Raw genomic sequence first — 12,842 nt, forward strand, 5'->3', positions numbered from 1 at the left:
TATACATGTTATAGATAACGATTAACTGTTCACAGCAAAAAATTTCAGCGAAGTAAGATCTACAATTAAGTCAATATTGACCAAAATTGAATGTATCCCTTAAGGAGTTATTGGCCTTTAAATATAAAAAAGAAAGATGTGGTATGATTGCCAATGAGACAACTATCCACAAAAGACAAAATGACACAAACATTAACAACTATAGGTCACCGTACGGCCTTCAACAATGAGCAAAAGCCCATACCGCATAGTCAGCTATAAAAGGCCCCGATAAGACACGAGAAAATTAAAAGCCATTTTACACAGTTTGTTCATTTTGTTTGTTAGCTTCAAAATCTTCTTCTCTGAAACTACTGAACAAGTTGCAGGCAAACTTATTCTAAATGATCCTAAGTGTTTAATTTTGTGTTTTGTAAAAAAAAACATGGCCACCATGGCTTAAAAAAAAAAAAGAACATTGGCGGATCCAGGGGGGGGGTTCTGGGGGTTGGAACCCCCCTTTTTTTTGGGCCGATCAATGCATTTGAATGGGGACATATACATGTAACTGGAACCCCCCTTTTATCCTGGGTTTGGAACCCCCCTTTTAAAATGGCTGGATCCACCACTGTATAACATAGGTAAAAATGCAGTTTTTGTCTTAAAATGTATGTTTCAAAAACTGAAGCGTTTAGAGCAAATATATGTTATCAAAATTTAATTGTTCATTAGGTCAAGATTTATCAATCCTGAAATTTGCAGATGAATGGAACAACCAATTGTTGTGTTGCTGCCACTACATGTATATAGTAAATTTTGGAAAAATTGCTGTTTTTGGTTATTTTCTTGAATATTATTATAGATAAAGACTGTAAACAGCAAAAATGTTTAGCAAAGTTAAAAGACCAAAATTGTCAATTGACCACTTAAGGAGTTATTGCCCTTTAAAGACAACTTTGCACAATTTGTTCATCATATAAAATTAAAGATGTGGTGTAATTTCCAATGTGACAACTCTTCACAAAAGATCAAATGACACAGAAATAAACAACTATAGGTCACCATAAAGCCTTCAACAATGAGCAAACCCCATACTGCATAGTCAGCTTTAAAAGGCCCAGAAATGTCAAATGTAAAACAATTCAAACGAGAAAACTAACGGCCTTATTAATTTACAAGTAAATGAAAGAAAAACAAATATGTAACACAACAACAAACAAGAACCACTGAATTGCAGGCTCCTGACATGGGACAGGCACATACATACATGATGTGACAGGGTTAAACATGTTAGCGAGATCCCAACCCTCCCTAACATGGGACAGGCACATACATACATGATGTGACAGGGTTAAACATGTTAGCGAGATCCCAACCCTCCCTAACATAGGACAGTGGTGTAATAGTACAACATTGAATCGAACTATAAAAATCAGTTGAAAAAGGCTTAACTCATCAGATGGATACAAATAGAAATATATCTAACAAAAACAGAGTGAAAGTGGCTGGGCACTTATACATCCCAACAACAAAAAGACCATAAGTACAGATCTGAGAGTACTCACGGTTACTGACAGCTAGTTCAAAGCCATTAACAATTAATAAAAAAAAATCATGCATCTAAGACTAAATTATCAATCATTACACATCCAACATCACATGGATTTAGTGTAAAGACGATGTCACGTCATAAACAGTCGGAGAAAAACATGACCTTGTGCAATGCTAAGATAAGGTATCAACAGATTGTAGATCCATGAATTTGCATATATGTATATTATATATAACAATAATATTTAGTTTTCTATAGTTTACTGATAACAAAATCAATATTAATACCAATTCTTTTAGAATAAGTTTGCTAACTTTAAATAATCTTAATATTCAGCTGAAATTACTGAACAAATTTCAACCTAACTTGAGGTGAATTATAATTAGGGTATCTCCAATAAAGTTTATGTTTTATTTTCTGTTTTCCCGAAAAAAACATGTCCACCAGGGCTAAAAATAGAATATAGGGTAGAATGCAGTTTTTGGCTAAATAATTAATTATTTCAAAAACTAAAGCATTTAGAGCAAATCAGAGAAGGAGTTAAAGTGTAATTCATTAGGTCAAGGTCTACCCGCCCTGAAATTATCATCAGGGTAACTGATTTTTAGGTTATTGCCCCTGAATTGATCATTTAAGGAAAATTTGCAGTTTTCAATTATCTTGAATATTATTATAGATAAAGATATTAAACTGTAAACAGCAAATATGTTAAGCAAAGTAAGATCTGCAAATAAGTCTTCTGAACTAAATGTTCAATTTACCCTTAAGGAGTAATTGCCTTTTTCATTCCATTCTCAATATTATTATTTACAATTTGTTCTCTTAAATATTAAAAAATCTTCTCCTTTGAAATTGCTGAATTAAAATCCGCCAAACTTAGGCTGAATGAGCTTTAGAGTATCTAGTATAAATTTTGTGTTCTATTTCCTAGCATATAAAAAACAGCCCTATGGCTAAAAGGAAACTAAGGGGTAAAATGCATTTTTAATTTGAAAAGCAAAAATAATAATTGATGAAGATTTAAGCAAAAAATTACAGTTGAGAGCCTCTTGTTCATTAATTACAAGTATGTATTATATATTCATTAGAATCTGTCATTTTATTAGTGTTTTATAAGCATCCGCTTTTAATTTGCACATTTCCAATTCAATGGACCATGTTTTATCTTTATAAACGTTCGATGTGACTGTGTCACTGTGGGCCAATTAATTCACGGTGTGCTATGCATAAATTATCAAGACCCAGAATTGCAAAAAAAATATTGCTACATGTCATTTTCAATAGCTTTTTCCCTACTGAGGACTGTCTATAAAGCATGATGAATGTATGTCTTTTTTTTTTATAGATAAAATGCCTTTGTTTAGGAAAAGAGGCAGACCTTATTGCCCATGTTACATATGAAAGAGGTAAAAGGAAATTAAAGAAAGGTGTTCAGGTCATAAAAAAAATCAAACAGGAAACAAAACCTACATCTGGACTCTAGCTTGCTTCCAAATTTTCAGGAAATGACCTTAATTCAGATCCTCCTTGTTCAAGTTCAGTGCTTTGTATAGAATATTGCCATAAAATATTGGATGTGAAATACCTGAAAGTATAAGATGTCTACATGTTGATCTTTAATTACGAATGATGTTCTTGTACGATGATAACATTTTGAAAATGTTTTGACTTGTTTGTGATATCAAGAACTTTGTAATAATTTTCAATAATTCAGAGATTAATTTTTTTTTCATTAAAATCAAATACATTGTTACAATACATACAGGAGCAAATCGAACAAGTTGAGATATACGTATAAACACAATAAGATGTTGACAGATTGTTTCTGAAAAAATTCCAGTAGTACATTGTGTACTAGTACTGCTTTTTTCAAAGATAATATTGTAATGGTTTGGGAAAAAAATCCCTCTTAACTATTGAAAGTTAGATAACTATTCACATACATGAATGAATGTTTATTTTTTAGGTACAGATGCCCTTAAAGTTTTTGATGGAGTAAAGAGCAAGATACTATCCCATCCGGCAGTGATACCTTCATGACACTGTATGATTAATTTGACAAAGAATAACAATAGGACACCAACAGTTCACATATGAGAAGATGTTTTAGGGTAAACCACATACTGTGTAGGATGTTATAATGTCCCCTATGAAATGATGTCCAGAGGACATTATTTCATAGTAAATACATGGACAATATTTACTTATTTAGATGTGTCCTGGACACAATTTTCTATGAAAAAATGTCCTTGGGTATGAAAAAGTGTCTATGAACATGAACATTATTTAATACTATAATTCTGTACAGGTGGACACTTTTTTTCAGGACATTATATCCATCAGACATTTTTATGCCCCACCTACGATAGTAGAGGGGCATTATGTTTTCTGGTCTGTGCGTCCGTTCGTCCGTCCGTCTGTCCGTTCGTCCGTCTGTCCCGCTCCAGGTTAAAGTTTTTGGTCAAGGTAGTTTTTGATGAAGTTGAAGTCCAATCGACTTCAAACTTAGTACACATGTTCCCTTTGATATGATCTTTCTAATTTTAATGCCAAATTAAAGTTTTTACCCCAATTTCACGGTCCACTGAACATGGAAAATAATAGTGCGAGTGGGGCATTCGTGTACTGAGGACACATTCTTGTTTTGATATGATCAAAATATTAAATGATGTCCATTGCCTTGTTATTACTGGACATATTTTAACTTTAATACAGTGTTACCTTGACAGAGAGTTGTCTCATTGACACTCATATCTTCCTTATCTTCCTATTTATACTTTTAATATATATATACATGTGTGATGATTTAAATTGAAATAAAAAAGTGACAGATGCTGTTCAGTATTATTTTCCTTGAAGGACACAATTAAATAACAATAACTACAAAAAATTGTCCTGTAGGCATTTCATAACTGTTGCTGTAAAATGCTGTATACGTACGGGACAACATTCCATGGCAAATGGACAGTGTCTAATACCAAAATTCTATATTTTCTATTGCCTTCTTCTCATAATAAATATAGTATAGTTCTTCACATTTGATTTTATACTTAACACTCTTCTTCCTTTTTGTTCTTATCATTAGCTGGGTATTTCTTAAAACTTTAATTTCTCTCTATTTACTTCCATCCTTAATTTTTTGTTTACATATTTATATTAATCAATTTCTAATCAATCCTTCAGATTTTTATTAATATTCAAGTGTAATAAAACTTTTTAATGGCCTTTGTATTACTTCCCTTGGAGGACACAATTTAATAGTGACTACTATGAGAACTTGTCCTGTAGGTGAACACTTTTTCATAACTTTTGCAGTAAAATTCTGTCCAGTTGAGGGACAATATTTCATGGCAATGGACATTATTTAATACCAAAATTCTATGAAAAATTGTCCACATGGACACTATTATGTCTTACAACTGTACAGAAATTATTTAAATAATTTGAAATAAAGATATTAAGCAAAATTTTTAAAATATTGTTGGGCTTTAAATGACACAGAATTAACCACTATATGTCACCGTAAGCCTTCAACAAAGAACAAAACCAACACCACATAGTCAGCTATAAAAAGCCTCAAAACAAAAAATGTAAAACAATTCAAACGAGAAAAGTAATGGCTTAATTTATGTAAAAAATGATATGTAACACAGTCACAGCAACAAAAATCTACTACAGGCTCCTGACTTGTGACAGGCACATACGATTGTGAAGGGTTAAACTAGTTTGAAGGCACTAACCCTTCCCCTAACCTGGAAAAGTGGTGTAACAATACAACATAACAACAAACTATGAAAATCAGTTGAATTTTTTTTAACTCAGCTCAAGGATACAAATAGAAATACATCTAACAAAAAACAGAAAATTGACATGTATGGGTACTGGTACATCCCAACATAAAAATAGAAAAAAAAACAGCCTAATTAATGTACAAAAAAATGAACGAAAAACAAATATTCACAGTTACTGACAGCTAGTTCAAAGCCAATAACAACTTATAAAAAGAATCCTGCATCTAAGACTGATTTGTCAATCAATACAAATGCACCATCTACTGGATTTAGTAAACAGGTGTCATAAAGTAATTCAGAGAAAAAACATGAACTTGTGCAATGCCAAGATACAGGTATTGACAGATTGTAAGATCCATAAATGTTCATATGTATATAACTATAATATTAAGTTCGATTTTAATTAAATAATAAAAAATCAATATTATACCAATAAAAACAAAATTTAAAGACCTAATTACAGTGTTGATTTGGTAACTGTTTCAAATAAGTTTATTTAAAGGATCAATAATTTTACCTGGATCGTTTCTAAATTTCTGTGCTCGGAAAACAACATATGATCAACATATACATTTGACGTACTCATATTTGTTCTTTTTTTCATATGAGGCAGACTTCATACATGTACAGGAGCTTCTAAAGAGGTTTGAAAAGATGGAGATGTGGTATGATTACCAATGTGACAACTAGTCACAATTGATTTTGGGTAGAAGGGAAAATAAGTAATGCCTTCAACCATGAGTATAAAAGACCAAATCAGAAAAAATAATGGCTAGATTTAGGACCAAATAAATTGAAAACAATTTTAATGGAAACCAACCACTCAATTTCAGGCTCCTGGTTCCAGATTTGGGACAGGCACATATTAAATATTCTAATTTGAGATAACTTGTGAGCACTTAACCAAGAAATATTAACAATATGTAACAAAAAATCTCCCCTTTGGCTTACATTCTTGCATAGATTTTCCCATTGGAAACTGACTGAATTAATTAAAAAAATACACATTTATTACTTTTTATTTTTCTCTTTCTTTATCAACTTTAATTAATTTGCTATCATGTTATTGTTTCTTTGTTATTTTTAGGTGAAAATTTAGACAAGCAAAACATGCATTAAAGACTGGCAGTGTTGCTTGGATTTTCTTCAAATGGTAATATCTATAGTAACGTGTTTAATTCATACAAATGTTTTCATTGGCTATTTGTGTTGGCTGATAGATGTATCAATTCGTGCCATTTTTAGCTCATCTGACCCAAAGGGTCAAGGGAGTATTTCTCATCACTTGAAGTCCGTCGTAATTGTCTGTTAACTTTTACAAAAATCTTATCTGAAACTACTGAGCCAAATATAACCAAGCTTGTCCACAACCATCAGTAGGGTATCTAGTCCCAGGACCTGACATGCCAACCATCATAATTGCCATGCATGGTTGTAAATAGTACAGAAGGGCAAATTCAAGTTTTTTTTATTGTCTTAAAAATGCTATAGATAGAGAAATTATGGAAATTGCAGAAGTATTTAGGAGATATTGAACATAAAAATAGATTTTAACCATTTGTTTTTGTTTTTTTTATTGCATTTTCCCCTTAAGGTGGTACCTAACACTACAGGGAGATAACTCTGTAAGGTCAGCTAAATGTTTTAATTACGTTGTGTTGTAAAGGGAATAATTAAGATTCTCAATGATTAAAATTGGTGTTTGTCAAACTGCTATATAACCAGTGTAATTTTCCTAACAAAACGGTTGGTTCAAAATTTTTGAAATTTTTATGTTTTTGTTGAAGGGTCAAAGTAAATACATTGTCAAAATTTTATGAAAATTGAACGAGCCAAATTAATTTTAGTGAAAGTGTTGGGTACCACCTTAAGGTGGCTTAAGAAAAAAATCAGCAAAAATTGAAACATTTGCTTTTTCATTTCAAATTTTATTTATTACACTTAGTGTTACTTTATGATATGGTTAAAAAATCAACCAAAAAAACAATTCGTTTTGGCCCCAGAAGACTTTTTAAAATGTTTATATCATTGAAAATGCTCCAAATTATCATCCTTTGGTGAAAAAAATGCCATTTTTTGCATAAAAATTGAAATAACTTTTTTATCTCATCCACCGGTGACCTATATTTTTTTATTATTGTTTTCAAATGAACTGTACTTAAACTAAACTATTGAAAAATTTAAGCAATTTCAGTAATTTAGTTCTTTTTTTATTTTGATTTTACTTTTTTTTCTCCTATTAGTTCAACAGAAAAAAAGTACTTAAATTAACAGAAATACGTTCTTCTTTCAAATGACGATTGTGAGCTCAAATGAACGGTGACCCCATATTTTTGTTTAATTTTTCTTTTAAGAATAGGATAAAGTTTATTTATGGGAAAGAAAAGCGAAATCCTATATTTAAAAAAAAATGATTTAGACCCACTAGCCCCCTTATTATAACAAAAGCTATAATAGAAGAGAAGCTTACCATAGAAAAATTTTTAAAAGACCAACAGACAACCAATTGTGTAAAACATGTTACACTAAAGACCGACCCTATTACAAACTGGAGGTGATCTAGAAGGGTAGGCAGGTCCTGCTTCACATATGACACCTGTATAGATGTAGAGAAAATTTAAATATAAAAAATGGTCTAGTTTCTGGTGTCAAAATTTATGAAACCTGAAACTATTAAATGTTTCTCTATGTTTGGGACAGAATTAGGTATGTGTTTATGTGAATCACTAACTTATGCAAGACAGGCCCTACACCTGACAACCTCACATTTTTTTAGTTTCTTTGTTGATTTCATAGGTATAGGGAAACCATGAATTTAAATATCAATCAAAGTAAAAAATATCGTGTGGTCTGGTGTGTTTTTGTTGCATCGCATATAATATGTGTTATCCCTTTTAAAAGAAAGTTTTCTTACGTTGACAATATTCTTGTTCACAAAATAAAACAAAATATTTTTTCGTATTATACTAAATTAACTACAGCAATCAAAAAATTGTTAAATTTTACAGATTTTTTAGATTACTACTGGTACGAGACAACACTATTTTTAACATTTGACCTTTGTTTTTAATTTTGTTAAAGCATAAAATTTTAATTATCACATATATTTTGAAATTGTAATATAATCTAGAATGTAATGATATCTCATACATATTAAAGTTTTTATTTTAATATATGAAAGTATAATGCATAATACAACCACCCACATAAAAAAAAATTAATTACCTTCCCTGGGGAACATAGTATTTTCTGGAACTGTCCTTAATGTTTTCTTGGGGAATAAAGTTTTTTCTGGAGCAGCCCTTAATGTTTTAATATAAAAAAATATCTATTTCAAGTTGATAAACACAAAAAAATCCTGTGATATAGTCTATATTACTCCAATCCAGGTTTTACCCTTGTTCTATGTGTATGTTACATACAAACGTATAAAAAAGAAAAGATGTGGTGTTAAGTTTGCCAATGAGACAATTCTCCACCAGAGACCTAATGATGTAGATGTTAATGATAAACCACACATTGAAATGCCTACCTGCTCTTTCTGGATATGACATGAAATTTCATTATTGAAACGAAAACAAATGTAGAGTTTAGTATGACATCCATCATCACTGAACTAGTACATATTTTTGTTTAGGGACCAGCTATTAAAAGCAGGCTTCAGGGCGCGGGATTTTCTTGTTGTATTGAAGACCCATTGGTGGCCTTTGGCTGCTTTCTGCTCTTTGGTCGGGTTGTTGTCTCTTCACAAAAAATCCCCATTTTCATTCTGATTTTTACATTTTACCATCTGTAGCTAACATTATTTTTATATACTCTTCATAGATAAGTTTTTGCAAATTTAACTATCTATTGCAGATGGATTCTATAGTCAGAGGAGAGATGTGATCTTTATTAAGGTCAAGTTACAGTAAATGGGCTATGTCACAGATTTCAGTCAAATTTTGCATATATACAACTCTGGCTCTATGAACTTGTGAAAACCTAACAAGTAATGCATTTATCTTATTTATCATTTGAAATATTACTGATTGAAATCTTTCAAAATGAGTGAACATTTGTATAGAAAGCCCTTAAAATCGGCAAAAACCTTCCAAAATCTGGCTTAAAATTCATCAAATCTCTGATTCTTCTCCATAGTTTTTTTTTTAAAACTATATGTTGTTGGTACATAAATTTCCGTTTTGATGTTGCAAAATAAATATAAGGTCACGGACTTCGTTTGTACAATCAAAATCTGCAACATATAAAAAAGAAGATGTGGTTATAATGATTGCCAATGAAACAACTCTCCGCAAGAGACCAAAATGACACAGAAATTAACAACTACAGGTCAGTGTATGGCCTTCAACAATGAGCAAAGCACATACCACATAATCAGCTATAAAAGGCCCCAAAATGACAATGTAAAACAATTCAAACGAGAAAACTAACGGCCTAATTTATGTACAAAAAATGAACAAAAAACAAATATGTAACACATAAACAAATGAAATCCACTGAATTACAGGTTCCTGACTTGGGACAGGCACATATATAGAGAATGTGGAGGGGTGAAACATGTTAGAGGGATCCAATCCCTCCCCTAATCTGGGACAGTGGTGCTATAGCCCATTTACTGTTCCTTGACCTTAAAATAGATTGATAATTCAAATTGAAAAACTCAATTTTAGCACTAACAGGTTGTTTTGCATTTTATTTATTAAAAATGTTATAATAGCCATGAAACAATAATTTTATTTTCAGGTCATTTAAGAAGAAAATTGATAGAGGAAAGATACAGATATGCAGGAATTTAATATTTGAAATGCACTTAATATTTCTTTTGTATATGACCACCAAATTTTGACTGTCATTATTATGTCTGCCATATAAACAAATATATCTTGTAAAATTTATTCATTAGAGGAAGCTTAAATAACAAATATCTAACCACATTAGGGGGTGCATATACACATAACTAAAAAAAGGCTATTTTAGTCCAGTCAATCTAGCATAAATTTGACCCTAACCTGAAAGTAATTGCAACAGAAGATTTTTAAGGTTTAATCTTTAGCATTATACCCCAAATATGCACAGAACAAAGTCTCATAAAATCTTACTGGAGGAAGACTAAAAAAATCACCATATAAAATTCCTATGGAGATTTGCATTGTAAAGGGATATAACTCTTGCAAAAATGGCAGAAATATCAATAAAAATTGACACAAAATAATAATAATAACTTTGCCGCTTATATTCATCAGAATGTATTGATTCTTGGGTTTTTTTTAGCAGTCTTTAGAGTATAAAAAACAATTCTAAAGGTGTTTTCATATCTTTTATCAAGCTATAATCTAGATTTCGTAATTCATTAGTTGACCATTTATTAAATTTTTCAACATGTCAAGGAAAAGAATCTCAAATTTAATGAAAATAATTAAGCATGTATTCTTTTTTTAGTGGTTTAAAGTTTCTTTAGACAAGTAAGATGCTGAAAAATATAATATACAGATATAGATAATTTCAAATTTTTACATTATTTTTTTCAAAATGGTCACAAAGCTTCTAATTTGCAATTTCTTCAATGAAAAATGCACACAAAAAATAAAACTACCCACAACACTTTGGTTTTGTACATTTCATGAGCAGAAGATTATATGATTTAGTTAAAAAACCAACTTATAACCCATCAAAGTTTCATACTTTACATAAATTTAAAGAAAATCAACCAAAAACTGACCAAAAAAGACATTTTTGTGGAGTTATCTCCCCCTTTGCTGATTTTGAGTTTTCCTCAAGTTAGATTTTATGGGACTTTTTTCTGTGTATATTAAGGGCATAATGCTATAGATTAGAACTAAAACATTTTCTGTTGCAATTAGTTTGGGGCTAAATCTTAGTTTGACTGGACTAATTGTAAATAAGTTTGAAAATAACGCAAACAATTTTTGAAACCTTTTTTAAACATGGTATTACTTTTGTATATGTGACAAATGCAGTTAACAGCAATTTTGTTGCCAATTTACCAACTGTGTAGACGCTTTTACCACTGTTCCTGCACTGCTACCTAAGTCATCAGAAAATAAAACAACACCACAGAACAAATCAATTACACTACAAATCGTGATTGTAGGTAAAACATCAAGAAGCTGTTGCATCTGTAATACAACGAAGAGCCCGTTTGTTAAAATGCCAGACAAGGCCATATTACATGAGTTTGTAACACAAGGTGTTCAATGGCCAACTAATGTATTTAAGTAAGATGTTGTCCAGCTAAAATATATCTTATCTTGTCTTATAGCCGATAAAACCTTAAAGAGCAGGACAAATACAGATATACATATATTCAGAATGAGAAAAACAGCATCCCATTTGAATTTGTTTGATATTATTTGGCTTCTTGACAAGTCATGTGGTATGGTACCATATGGGCATAAAGGGTGTTGACAATTAAACAAAATCAATATAAAAAAAATCAATAGTCTTGGCCTTGTTTTTTGTAGGAATACCTGTTCAAGGTATGAAAATAGATGATGTGACCTATTTTCAAGTACTATGATTAGCATCTATCGGGTTATTTAAAACATGATTTACCTATCTTATCCAATGAAAAGAACTCTAGGGAAAATGGCCCTAGCTCTTTAGCCAAATTATGAAAAAAATAATGTTTTCACAAAATCCACCTACATTGATGATGTCACAAATACATTAAATGTTGAAAAAAAATTGAAATATATTAGTAAAACATTTTAATTGTATGTCTTCATAACAATATCACACGTATAAAATGATTTCTTTTTTTTAAGGTTGTATGTTCTTTGTGAGGGTTATTCCATTAAAATGTATCCGGGAGGGAAGTTTAGTTATTGAACTTGGGTCATGGGTCGTTATTCAGTATGCGTCTATTAGCATTATGAAGAATTATCTAAAAAATTGTTCTTGGTTGTAGGGATATTTTGAAAGTCCCTACCTACCCTCCCACATACAATTAAATGGAATAGCCCTCACAAACTTTTTTTGCTTATTAGCATAGATGCAATAAGAACATTAACTGATTTATTAATTGTAATGTTTGTGGCTCATGTTGACTGAAATGACATTGAATGAAATAAAGTTTGTACCAAAAAATGTTATAACTACTTTGAACTCAGAATTATATGCAAGTTATTAGGCTCTTAGTTAGGCAGTCAAAAGGGGACTATAGGTTTGCACACCGTTTGTCTGTCTATCATATTAAGTTGGTGTATCAAATGATTACAAGTCAGTCTGAAAGCTACATGAACTTGACCACATTTTTTTCTTGAACGCTGTAAGCAGTAAGACAACAGTATTTGATGTATGGATGTATGGAATGATTATTCGATTGCAGGCTGTACATTATGGTTTACCTGTCATTGACCTCTTTTTTATGGTTTTATTGGTCAATGATTAATTTTCATACTTGCCGGTAATTCAGTTTCTCAGATGTTTTATCAACTATCAGATCTGATGTGTGGAACTATGGTTTGTGTTATATGACCTTGATCCAACAGTGGTCA

General features: G+C 31.0%; 1 long non-coding RNA gene across 1 annotated transcript; it reads left to right on the forward strand.

The window, feature by feature from the left end:
• Positions 1-1,304: 1,304 nt before the first annotated feature.
• Positions 1,305-12,432, forward strand: LOC139506097 (uncharacterized). The gene is made up of 5 exons (XR_011659909.1): positions 1,305-2,937; positions 3,498-3,642; positions 6,410-6,475; positions 9,181-9,313; positions 10,069-12,432. It is a non-coding gene; the product is annotated as an uncharacterized lncRNA (long non-coding RNA).
• Positions 12,433-12,842: the final 410 nt, after the last annotated feature.

This window comes from Mytilus edulis, unplaced genomic scaffold, assembly GCF_963676685.1.
Source record: "Mytilus edulis unplaced genomic scaffold, xbMytEdul2.2 SCAFFOLD_1459, whole genome shotgun sequence".
NCBI classification, from domain to species: Eukaryota; Metazoa; Mollusca; class Bivalvia; order Mytilida; family Mytilidae; genus Mytilus; species Mytilus edulis.